Raw genomic sequence first — 13,792 nt, 5'->3', positions numbered from 1 at the left:
GACCTTTATCAGAAAAGTAGTGTCTCTGCTTTTTAATATACTGTCTGGGTTGGTCACAGCTTTTTTTCCAAGGAGCAGGCGCCTTTCATGGCTACAATCACCATCTGCAGTGATTTTGGAGCCCCCCAAAATAAAGTCTCACTGTTTCCATCTTCCCCCCGTCTATTTGCCATGAAGTGATGGGACCAGATGCCATGACCTTAGTTTTCTGAATGTTGAATTTCAAGGCAGCTTTTTCACTCTCCTCTTTCACCTTCATCAGAAGGCTTTTTAGTTCTTTGCTTTCTGCCATAAGGGTGGTGTCATTTGTGTATCTGAGTTTATTGATATTTCTCCCAGCAATCTTGATTCCAGCTTGTGCTTCATCTAGCCCAGCATTTCTCATGACATACTCTGTATATAAGTTAAATAAGCAGGGTGACAGTATACAGCCTTGATGTACTCCTTTCCCGATTTGGAACCAATCTTTTGTCCTATGTCTGGGTCTAACTGTTGCTTCTTGACCTGCATACAGATTTCTCAGGAGGCAAGTCAGGTGGTCTGGTATTCCCATCTCTTTCAGAATTTTCCACAGTTTGTTGTGACCCACACCATCAAAGGCTTTGGCATAGTCAGTAAGCAGAAGTAGATGTTTTTCTGGAATTCTCTTGCTTTTTCCATGATCCAATGTATGTTGGCAATTTGATCTCTGGGTCCTCTGCCTTTTCTAAATCCAGCTTGAACACCTGAAAGTTCTCGGTTCATGGACTTTTGAAGCCTAGCTTGAAGAGTTTGAGCATTTGCTAGCATGTGAGATGAGTGCAGTCGTGCGGTAGTTTGAACATTCTTTGGCATTGCCATTCTTAGGCATTGCCTTTCTTTGGGATTGGAATGAAAACTGACCTTTCCCAGTCCTGTGGCCACTGCTGAGTTTTCCAAATTTGCTGACATATTGAGTGCAGCACTTTCACGGCATCATGTTTTAGGATTTGAAATAGCTCAATTGGAATTCCATCACCTCCACTAGCTTTGTTCATAGTGATGCTTCCTAAATCCCTCTTGACTTTGCAGTCCAGGATGTCTGGCTTAGGTGAGTGATCACACCATCGTGGTTATCTGGGTCATAAAGATCTTTTTTGTGTAGTTCTTCTGTGTATTCTTGCCACCTCTTCTTAGTATCTTCTGCTTCTGTTAGGTCCATACAATTTCTGTCATTTATTATGTCCATCTTTGCATGAAATGTTCCCTTGGTGTCTCTAATTTTCTTGAAGAGATCTCTAGTCTTTCCCATTCTATTGTTTTCCTCTATTTCTTTGCATTGATCACTGAGGAAGGCTTTCTTATCTCTCCTTGCTATTCTTTGGAACTCTGCATTCAAATGGGTATATCTTTCCTTTTCTCCTTTGCCTTTCACTTCTCTACTTTTCTCATCTATTTGTAAGGCTTCCTCAGACAACCATTTTGCCTTTTTGCATTTCTTTTTCTTGGGGATGGTCTTGATCACTGCCTCCTGTATATAATTATGTACCTAAAAAAGAAAGGCAGAAACTATGGATAGGTACAGTAGTCCTCATTCCTACAATGCAACCATAGTTGTGTGTTATTTTATTTTATTTTATTTTTAATTATCATGCAATAAATTAGCTTTTTTTTAATGTACACCTCTATGATTTTTTTTTTTGGTGGTGCAGGGTCTTTGTTGCTCCACACAGGCTTTTCTCTAGTTGCAGCGAGCAGCAGCTACTCTTTGTTGTGCTGCACAGGCTTCTCATTATGGTGGCTTCTCTTTTTGTGGAGGGTAGGTTCTAGGCGCACAGGTTCAGTAGTTGCAGCACATGGGTTCAGTAGTTGCGGCTCGTGGGCTCATTAGCTATGGCACATGACAGGCTTGGTTGCTCTGTGGCATGTGGGATCTTCCTGGACCAGAGATTGAACCTGTGTCCCCTGCATTGGCAGGCAGATTCCTATCTACTGTACCATCAGGGAAGTCCCACTTATGTGAATTTTTAACAGGTATGTGTTCCTGTAACCATCACCACAATTAGAATGCAGAACACAATTAGAATTCCATCACCCCCAAAACTCCCTGAAACAGTCTGTCTTTTCATAGTCACATTCTCTCCCCATTCCTAATAACCACTTATCATCAGGGTTTTCCCCAACATATTAAAGACCAGATGTTTGCTGTCCCCAAATCCCTGCCCCTTGCAGTCATGTGATAAAGAATTGGTTAATGACATGCTTCTGCTTGAATTTCTCAATCTATAGCAGAGCAGGAGAGAAAGTAGAGAAGACATTCTGGTGGCAGTAGTGGCATCTTCACATCAACACTCTGGTTCTGAAGTAGGACTTCAAGTGCTTATGGATGCACAGACTTTATCCCCCCTTTTTGAGGGAGAGGAGTTTCTTAGTGCATCTCTTGCAGGGCCCAAGAATGGGCTCTTGTCTGACCTTGGAAATGAATTATCCAAGGAGACACACATGCTGACAAAGCAAAAACTTTATTGAGAAGGAGCACCCAGGGAAAGAGCAGCAGAGTAAGGGAACCCAGGAGAACTCTACTACATGGCTCACAGGCTCAAATTTATGGTGATAGGGTTAGTTTCTGAGTTTTCACTGGCCAGTCATTCTGTCTCAGGGTCCTTGATGGTGGCATATCGCTCAACCAAGATGGATTCAAAGGAGAAGGACTCTTGGAAGTTGGTAGGACATATGAACTAGCATCTCCTCTCTCCTTTTGACCTTTTCTGAATTCTTCCAATTGGTGGTGGCTTGTTAGTTCCATGTTCCTTACCAGGCTCTCCTGTTGTAAAGTAATTCATGCAGATGGTTACTGTGGTCCCTGGCCAGGGTGGGTGGTTTCAGTCAGCAATTCCCCTAACACATCTGTGAGCCCAACAGTTCAATAAAGTCTTTTTCTCCTTTTGCCAGCCAGAATCCGTTTCACTGGCTATCTAAGGTAAGGTTGATACATGTGACCCTGGGAGCCCTGTAGCACCATCTCCCTTGAGGCCAGGCTAACAAATTATCCTGGTAGCCACATTCCTAGGCTTACACTCACTGGCAGAAGGGCATTTAATCCTTAATCTCACATTTTACTGCAGCATCCATTTCTGTCATCAGAACTACAATTTTTCCCCCATCCCAAAAGTGCCAAGCAGTAGATTTCCTATTCTCTAATTCTACTTGTCTTCCTTTGAGAGTAATGTCTTTTCTTTATGGCTGCTTTTAAGATCTTGGTGTTGCCAATGTTCTGCAGTTTCTTATGATTTATCTAGCTTTTTTAAAAGTCATGTTTGACATTATTAAATTTTGATTATCAACCATCATTCTCCAAGACCTGCATGCTTTTTGCACAAGCCAAACAGGCAAATTAAATGAGGATGTAATAGAAATCACCTCCCATACATACATATATACATCCTTCAGATATTTGGTGGGCACTCAGCTGTGTGATTTCCCTGGGGGTGCGGTACTGACAGATACAGTGAATTCTACTTGGCCATTTCTACTATAAATAGCCCTTACTACACTGGTCAGGGAGCAAATGTGGTAGGTCTGCCAGTTGTTGAGTATTACTGCTTCAAATATTCATTCATAAACTAAGAATCATATGATATATTTGCAGATCTACTGGATCCATTGTAGATGGATTTAGGATAAAATTTTATTTCTGGACTCCCTAAGCCCTGACTCTGACCAATCAATGACCATTGTGTTGTAAACTCTCCCCCCACCCCACCCCCACATTGGTCCTGGATGAATGTGAATTTATAATCAGTGTTCAAAACACTGAAAAGTGTGAGTGTTTTTGTTGCTGAATCCAAGCTCACTCTGCTTGCGACATGACAGGCCAATGAATCAGGAGACGAGGTGCTGAGGCAAGGAATAATGACTTTATTTGGAAAGCTGGCAGAGTAGTGTCTCCAAAAAAAAAGCATCTTATTGGAGTCTGGATACTAGTTTCTTTTATAGAACAGAGAGGGAGAGAAGGTGAGGAAATAAAGTAAAAAGGCCATTTATCTTGCAAAATAGGAGGGGATGTGTTCATCTTTTCTTCAGCCACTCACAGGTTGGCAGGGTCAGATTGTCTCCCTGTGAGCTGAACAAAGCCACTTTAACATTCAGGCAGAGGGGCAGGGTTCCCTGAGGCAGGCCATTACGTATGATTATAATAACAAAAGCAATGAAAAGCAAAGGTTAAAGTCAAATAAACAGATCCAACTTGGAGTCAGAATTAGTTCTTCCCTGTTATGTTTCCAATTTCCTAGTGCATGGCTACCCAGGTAAATGACCAAAGGCCCTTCTGGCTATAAAGAAAGAGGAAAGCTAGGGAGAAAATCTACAATACATGCTTATGGTATTCTTCTTCAAGGGGGACCTGGCTTTCCCTTCCAGGGCCTCTGGGTGTGTGAACTGACTCAGATCTGCAAATAAGTGAAATTGATAACCAAGCAGGCCCCTGTGGGGCTTTTGGGCACAAAAGTCTTTTTGTGTCCCCCATTTCTTGATTACAGGAAATAGGCTTCATTTGGCCTCCATGACCTTCCCTGAGATCCAAGGAGCAGGTCCAAACATTTGCTAATTGGGGAAGGAAAAGGATGCAGAGACAAGACAGTCAAAAGAAACAATAGTGCAGCCTTGGGGCAGAGTCCTGGTTCCCCCTCAAAGGATACACTAGCACTATCTTTGAGCTGTTTTGCAGATACTGAAACCCCCTACCAGGTGGGAGAAGTTAACAGTACGCTGCCCACACACGTAGACCTCAGACCAGTTGAAACCAGAAGGTTGATGATGTTCTTTCCCACTTACCTCACCAACCAGTCAGAGGAATGTCCATGAACTCATTATGCCCTCTTTTAATCATTACTATAAAACTCCTCACTACCCACTCAAGACACACAGTTTTGAGGGTATTAGCCCACCGTGGCCCCTTTTGCCTGGCAAAGAGATAAAACTATTCTTTTCCACATCACCTAAAACTCTGTCTCTGAGAATTAATTCAGTATTGGGGTACAAAGGCTGGATTTGGCTTCCAGAGGCCATGAATCTCCATCATAATAACTCAAATTAGATCTTTATTCACCAGGTAGAACTGTTTCAGCTATGCAGATCAAGTAGGAATTAGTAGGTTGCTCATCTATTTCCATCTGAAGAATAATTAGCCATCACCAAACTTCTCTGCAGGTCAGAACATTCAGATTACTTCTCTAGCTATGTTCCTGTCATGTTAGCCATGCTCACCCCATCTCTGGTCATTAAGTGCTGCCACTTGTTCTCTGCTATTCTAAAATCTCATTATTCTCATTGAAATTAGCAAGTTACCTTCAATGGCAGCATCTCTCAACCCTATCTCTGGCCTACTGAAGACTTCCACTGTACCATGTTCCAAGAGTGATAAGGCTTGCAAAACTAATACAATTATGTAAAGTTTAAAAATAAAATAAAATTTAAAAAAAAAAAGAGTGATAAGGCTCCTCTTGTCAATGTATTTTTCAGTGTCTTGTGGAAGAAAACATCCCCTAGGTCCTACTGGGGGACATGGTTAGGATGTAGGTGAGTGGATCATGTATCATAAATGTATTCCAATGTTTTGATTTCCTTAAGCCTTTGGAGAACTTCCTTTACATTACACCAAGGATATCTGGCATATCAACTTCATTTAATATGGGCTAATTTTCAGCCTTGACTTCAGTCAACCAAGCAAATAGAACCACTTTCAAGTGGGCAAGCTAGTAATTGAATCCAGAATCTCTGATAAGTGGCCCAATTAAAATTACATTCCTTCCTCCAAGGCATAGTATCTATCCTTAAAATACATTCCCACACATATTCTCCAAATTTCTGCTGTTATAAATTAGCAAAATTTCACAATTTCCTCCTTCCAGTTCAGACTTATATTTGAATTCTTAGAGCGTCAGTTCAGTTCAGTCACTTAGTCCTGTCCAACTCTTTGCGACCCCATGGACTGCAGCACACCAGGCCTCCCTGTCCATCATCAGCTCCCAGAGCTCGCTCAAATTCATGTCCATCTGCCATCCAACCATCTCATCCTCTGTCGTCCCCTTCTCCTCCTGCCCTCAGTCTTTCCCAGAATCAGGGTCTTTTCCAGTGAGTCAGTTCTTTGCATCAGGTGGCCAAAGTATTGGAGTTTCAGCTTCAACATCAGTCCTTCCAATGAATATTCAGGACTGATTTCCTTTAGGATGGACTGGTTGGATCTCCTTGCAGTCCAAGGGACTCTCAAGAGTCTTTTCCAATACCACACTTCAAAAGCATCAATTTTTCAGCACTCAGATTTCTTTATAGTCCAACTCTCACATCCATACATGACTATACTATGATCTAACTCTAGTTGTAGGTCTGGAAGCAATGAGAGGTGGTAGGAATGGTACATGAGGAAAATAGGCATTCCCTTGCAAGTAACTTGAGGATGCTGAAGCAAGGCAGGGCCAGGTTCATCAACTAGGGATGGCTTTTAGGACAAAGAAGTCTAATTGGTGAGGTACTTAGAATCATCTGAATTCACCCAAATATCCTCATTTCTATTCTAGGAGATCTCATCTAATCAAACAAATGCCCTTACTTTCCCCAAAGTGACACATGACAATGCTGTGAGTTCATTATATATTGTAATTCAAACACCTATAGGAATAAGACTCTAATTTTCAGCTATATGAAGCTGAATATGGCCTGTGTACCCTGACACTGAATTAATTCTCAGAGGTGGAGTTTTGGGTGAAGTAGAAAAGAATAGCTTTATTGCTTTGCCAGGTGAAGGAGGCCACAGTGGGCTAATGCCCTCAAAACTCTGTATTGCAACCTGGAGAGGGTAGTGAGAAATTATTTTAATAATGGTTCAAAAAGGGCATGATCAGCTTGTGGACATTCTGCTGATTGGTAGGTGGTGAAGTAAGTGGGACTCAGCATCAACAACCTTCTGGTTCCAATCGGTCTGTGGTCTATATCAACAAGAGATAATAGAAACTTACCATCCTCTGTTTCTTGAGCTGGCAATTTAAATCTTAGGGTTGTCATTTTTTTTTTTAATTATTATTTTTTGTTGTGCTGGGTCGTCATTGCTGTGTACAGGCTTTTTCTAGTTTTGGAGGGAGGAGGCTACTCTTTACTTTTATGGTGTGTGAGCGTCTCATTGTGGTGGCTTCTCTTGTGGTAGAGCACAGGCTTTGGGGCACTCAGGCTTCAGTAGTTGCTGCACGAGGGCTCAGTAGTTGTGGCTTGCGGGCTCCAGAGTGCAGGTTCAATAGTTATGGCACATGGGCCTAATTGTCCCTCGGCATATGGGATCTGCCTACCGCACAATTGCACTCATCTCACAAGCTAGCAAAGTAATATTTAAAATTCTCCAAGCGAGGCTTCAACAGTATGTGAACCATGAATTTGCAGATGTTCAAGCTGGATTTAGAAAAGGCAGAGGAACCAGAGATCAAATTGCCAACATCCCTCAGATCATAGAAAAACCAACAGAATTCCAGAAAAATATCTACTTCTGCTTTACTGACTATGCCAAAGCCTTTGATGGTGTGGGTCACAACAAACTGTGGAAAATTCTTCAAGAGATGGGAATACCAGACCACCTGACCTGCCTCTTGAGTAACCTGTATGCAGGTCAAGAAGTAGCAGTTAGAACCGGACATGGAACAATAGACTGGCTCCAAATCGGGAAAGGAGTACATCAGGGCTGTATATTGTCATCCTGCTTATTTAACTTATATACAGAGTACATCATGTGAAATGCTGGGCTGGATGAAACACAAGCTGGAATCAGGATTGCTGGGAGAAATATCAATAACCTCAGATATGCAGATGACACCACCCTTATGGCAGAAAGCAAAGAAGAGCTGAAGAGCCTCTTGATGAAAGTGAAAGAGGAGCATGAAAAAGCTGGGTTGAAACTCAACATTCAAAAAACAAAGATCATGGCATCTGGTCCCATCACTTCATGGCAAATAGATGGGGAAACAATGGAAACAGTGAGATAATTTACTTTTTGGAGCTCCAAAATCACTGCAGTTGGTGACTGCAGCCATGAAATTAAGACATTTGCTCCTTGAAAGAAAAGTTATGACCAACCTAGACAGCATATTAAAATGAAGAGACATTACTTTGCCAACAAAAGTCCATCTAGTCAAATCTATAAGTTTTGATCTATAACTTATAGATGGATCTATAAGTCCATCTATAGTTTTTCCATTAGTCATGTATGGATGTGAGAGTTGGACTATATAGAAAGCTGAGCGCCAGAGAATTGATGCTTTTGAATTGTGGTATTGGAGAAGACTCTTGAGAGTCCCTTGGATTGTAAGGAAATCCAACCAGTCAATCCTAAAAGAAATCAGTCCTGAATATTCATTGGAAGGACTGATGCTGAAGCTGAAGCTCCAATATTTTGGCCACCTGATGCGAAGAACTGACTCCTTGGAGAAGACCCTGAGGCTGAGAAAGATTGAAGGCAGAAGAAGAAGGGGAGATGAGATGGTTGGATGGCATCACCAGCTCGATGGACATAAGTTTGACATAAGCTCCAGGAGTTGGTGATGGACAGGGAAGCCTGGCATGCTGCAGTCCATGGGGGTCACAAAGAGTCACATATGACTGAGTGACTGAACTGAGAACACAGTTAGAAGTCATCCCATTCCATAGTTCTTGGGTTCATCATTACTGCCTAAATAATCTGTAGTAGCAGCTACCCAGACCACAAAGCCTTGCGTTCAGGAGGCACTTCATTGTAGATGCCTACTGGTTGTGATTTGATTGGTTTGCATTTTGTGTCATGAAATACTAGCATCTCCTTTTCTGAATACTAATAGAATTAGCACTACTTTCAAATCCAATCAGGCTATCTAATCAATTCTAATTTCCTGTTTTCCTGAAACACTTTTGGACCTCAAACAAAGCTAGTGGAGGTGGTGGAATTCCAGCTAAGCTATTTCAGATTTTGAAGGATGATGCTGTTAAAGTGCTGCACTCAATATGCCAGCAAATTTGGAAAACTCAGCAGTGGCCATGGGACTGGAAAAGGTCAGTTTTCATTCCAATCCCAAAGAAGGGCCATGCCAAAGAATGTTCAAACTACTGCACAATTATACTCATTTCACATGCTAGCAAGGTAATGCTCAAAATTTTTCAAGCTAGGTTTCAACAGTACGTGAACTGATAACTTCCAAAGGTAAAAGCTGTATTTAGAAAAGGCAGAGGGAGCAGAGATCAAATTTAGAGCATCAGCTGATTCATAGAAAACACAAGGGAATTCTGGAAAAACATCTGCTTCATGGACTATGCTAAAGCCTTTGATTGTATGGATCACAACAAGCTAGAAAATTCTTAAAGAGATAGGAATACCAGAGCACCTTACCTGCCTCCTGAGAAAATGTATGCATCTCAAGAAGCAACAGTTAGAACTGGACATGGAACAGACTGGTTCCAAATTGGGAAAGGAGTATGTCAAGGCCGTATATTGTCAGCCTGTTTATGTATTGTCAGCCTGTTTGTACATCTTGTGAAACGCTGGACTGGATGAAGCTCAAGCTGGAATCAAGATTGCCAGGAGAAATATCAATAACCTTGGATATGTAGATGACACCACCCTAATGGTGGAAAGTGAAGAGGAACTGAAGAGCCTCTTGATGATGGTGAAAGAGAGTGAAAAAGCTGCCTTAAAAGTCAACATTCAGAAAACTAAGATCATGGCATCTGGTCCCATGACTTCATGGCAAATAGATGGGGAAACAATGGAAACAGTGACAGACTTTATTTTCTTGGGCTCCAAAATCAGTGTGGATGGTGACTGCAGCCATGAAATTAAAAGATGCTTGCTCCTTAGAATAAAAGCTATGACAATCCTAGACAGCATGTTAAAAAGCATGAGACATCACTTTGCCAAGAAAGATCTGCACAGTCAAAGTTATAGTCTTTCCAGTAGTCATGTACGGATGTAAGAGTTGTACCATAAAGAAGGCTGAGTGCCTAAGAACTGATGCTTCCAAACTGTGGTGCTGGAAGAGTCTCTTGAGAATCCTTTGGACTGCAAGGAGATCAAGCCAATCAATCCTAAATGAAATCAACCCTGAATATTCATTGGAAGGACTGATGCTGAAGTTGAAGCTCCAAAACTTCGGCCATCTGATGCAAAGAGCCAACTCATTGGAAAAGCCCCTCATGCTGGGAAAGATTTAAGGCAGGAGGAGAAAGGGGTGACAGAGGATGAGATGGTTGGATGGCATCATCACCTCAATGATTGAGCAAACTCCCAGAGATAGTGAAGATCAGAGAAATGTGGGGTGCCAGTCCATGGGGTCACAAAGAGTCAGACAGGACTGAGCAGCTAAACAACAGCAAGAACCCCATGGAGCCTTGGTGGGGGAGGGAGCTGCGAGGAGACAGGCCTTCCTCCATATCCTCTGCTTTAGTTCCTCTCCAAAATATCTAGATAATAGTATTTGACACACATTTTCTGAGTTGTTTTGCAGATGTAAAAAACCTTCCCCTGTCCAAGAATGGAAGATGTTAACTACTTGACAGAGTCCCAGGCCTCCTGGAGCCTAGGGACTGATAATGTCAACCCGTGATACCACCCTGCTGCCTCACCATCAGCCAGAGAAATGTGCACAAGCTGATCTCAGACCCTGCGACCCTCCTCCCTCACCTGACTTATATTTTTAAAAACTTTTTATTTTGTATTGGGGTGTGTGCATGCATGCTAAGTACCTTCAGTCGTGTCCGACTCTTTGAGACCCTATGGACCCACCATGCTCCTCTGTCCATGGGATTCTCCAGGCAAGAATACTGCAGTGGATTGCCATGCCCTCCTCCAGGGGATCTTCCTGACCCAGGGATCGAACCCGTGTCTCCTACATCTCCTGCATTGGCAGGTGGGTTCCTTACCACTAGCACCACCTGGGAAGCCCATATTGAGGTATAGCCAATTAACAAACAATGTTGTGATAGTTTCAGGTGGAGGGCGAAGGGACCCAGCCATCCATATACATGTATCCATTCTCTCCCAAATAATGCTCAAAATTCTCCAAGCCAGGCTTCAGCAATATGTGAACCATGAACTTCCTGATGTTCAAGCTGGTTTTAGAAAAGGCAGAGGAACCAGAGATCAAATTGCCAACATCTGCTGGATCATGGAAAAAGCAAGAGAGTTCCAGAAAAACATCTATTTCTGCTTTATTGACTATGCCAAAGCCTTTGACTGTGTGGATCACAATAAACTGTGGAAAATTCTGAAAGAGATGGGAATACCAGACCACCTGATCTGCCTTTTGAGAAATCTATATGCAGGTCAGGAAGCAACAGTTAGAACTGGACATGGAACAACAGACTGGTTCCAAATAGGAAAAGGAGTATGTCAAGGTTGTATATTATCACCCTGCTTATTTAACTTATATGCAGAGTACATCATGAGAAACGCTGGACTGGAAGAAACAAGCTGGAATCAAGATTGCCAGGAGAAATATCAATAACCTCAGATATGCAGATAACACCACCCTTATGGCAGAAAGTGAAGAGGAACTAAAAAGCCTCTTGATGAAGGTGAAAGTGGAGAGTGAAAAAGTTGGCTTAAAACTCAACATTCAGAAAACGAAGATCATGGCATCTGGTCCCATCATTTCATGGGAAATAGATGGGGAAACAGTGGAAACAGTGTCAGACTTTATTTTTTTGGGCTCCAAAATCACTGCAGATGGTGACTGCAGCCATGAAATTAAAAGACACTTACTCCTTGGAAGGAAAGTTATGACCAACCTAGATAGCATATTCAAAAGCAGAGACATTACTTTGCCAACAAAGGTTCGTCTAGTCAAGGCTGTGGTTTTTCCTGTGGTCATGTATGGGTGTGAGAGTTGGACTGTGAAGAAGGCTGAGCGCCGAAGTATTGATGCTTTTGAAGTGCGGTGTTGGAGAAGACTCTTGAGAGTCCCTTGGACTGCAAGGAGATCCAACCAGTCCATTCTGAAGGAGATCAACCCTGGGATTTCTTTGGAAGGAATGATGCTAAAGCTGAAACTCCAGTACTTTGGCCACCTCATGCGAAGAGTTGACTCATTGGAAAAGACTCTGATGCTGGGAGGGATTAGGGGCAGGAGGAGAAGGGGACGACAGAGGATGAGATGGCTGGATGGCATGATTGACTCGATGGACGTGAGTCTGGGTGAACTCTGGGAGTTGGTGATGGACAGGGAGGCCTGGCGTGCTGCGATTCATGGGGTCGCAAAGAGTCGGACACGACTGAGCGACTGAACTGAACTGGATACTCCCCCAAACTCCCCTCCCATCTAGGCTGCATTGAGCAGAGTTCCCTGTGCTATAGAGTAGGACCTTAGTGCTTTGCTGAAACCCTTCTGGGAGTTCCAGGCTTTAGAGCTTGAGCCACCTGTCTGCTTGCATAGCCCTGCAATAAACCTTTCTCTTCTCCAAACTCCAACATTTCAGTTTGTTTGGCCTCACTGTGCATTGGGCACCCAAACTTGCATGAACACTTGTGCCTTTGAGCACCTTTCATTGGTCAGGGTTCAGTTGCAGAGATCAGAAGCCACTCTAGCTAGTTTAAGGAGGAAGCATTGTAGGGAGATTCTTTACTGGCTGAGCCATCAGGGAAGCCTATGCATATGATTGCTGCTGCTGCTGCTGCTGCTAAGTCGCTTCAGTCGTGTCCGACTCTTAGCGACCCCATGGACTGCAGCCTACCAGGCTCCTCTGTCCATGGGATTTTCCAGGCAAGAGTACTGGAGTGGGGTGCCATTGCCTTCTCCAGCATATGATTAGCTGAACCTAAATTATTCAGAATCTCAGCTGAAAGGAAGTCCAGAAAGTGTGTGTGTCTTTTTATACTTTCCATCAACTGCATGACACACTAGGATGGGGGTTGGAGTGGAGCTGAACACCAAGCTACCATACCTATCCTAACCCTCATCAAAGATTTAGTATATTTGGCTTTAGTATATTTAGTGTATATCCTGGAATCCCAATTCCAGGATAACAGGAAACTCAGACTTCTTTCAATTTTCTTCTGTTTCTCTGAATCATTCTCTGCTTCTATGTGCACATAGACTTTCTGGTGCCTCTAATCAGAACCTGGCCAAAACCTTTAGCCCTCTCACCATCTTCTAAAAGAAATCATAATGTTAGGGGAAACACTGACTGAAACCGCCCTCCCGGGTCAGGTACCAGAGTAGCCATTTGCATGAGTTATTTTATGACAGGAGGTCCTGGTAAGGAACACAGAACTAACAAGCCACCACCACTGGAAGAATTCGCGAAAGGTCAAAAGGAGAGAGGAGATGCCAGTCCATGTGTCCTACCACCTCCCAGAATCCTCCTCATTGGAATCTTGGCTGAGCAACACCAGAAAGGACCCTGAGTCAGAATGATTGGCCAGAGACAGCCCGGAAATTAACTACATTACCATAAAGCCTGAGGCTGTGAACCACGTGACAGAGCAGTCCTCTTGGGTTCCTTACCTTGCAGCTCTCTGCCCTGGCGCTCCTTCCCAATAAAGTCTCTTGCTTTTTCAGCATGTGTGTCTCCTTGGACAATTCATTTCTGAGTGTTAAACACGAGCCCACTCTCGGGCCCTGGAAGGGGTCTCCTTTCCTGCAACAAAAACGCAATAAGTGCTTGATGATTTTTGTCTTTTTCCTCAAGATTTGTGATATTATGAGAGAAAGACCATATCAAGGAATACGTGGCCATCTGCCATCTCATTGCATTCCTGACTGGTTCCATTTTTTCCTCACTTACTTTTGAAGTTGATCCCTCAAGTTCATGTTCTTCCATGAATCCAAAC

The sequence above is a fragment of the Bos grunniens genome, chromosome X, assembly GCF_055505025.1.
Source record: "Bos grunniens cultivar Pamir isolate PY7600 chromosome X, Bosgru_T2T1.0, whole genome shotgun sequence".
Classification (NCBI taxonomy): Eukaryota; Metazoa; Chordata; class Mammalia; order Artiodactyla; family Bovidae; genus Bos; species Bos grunniens.
Note: the sequence above shows the minus strand (reverse complement) of the source record.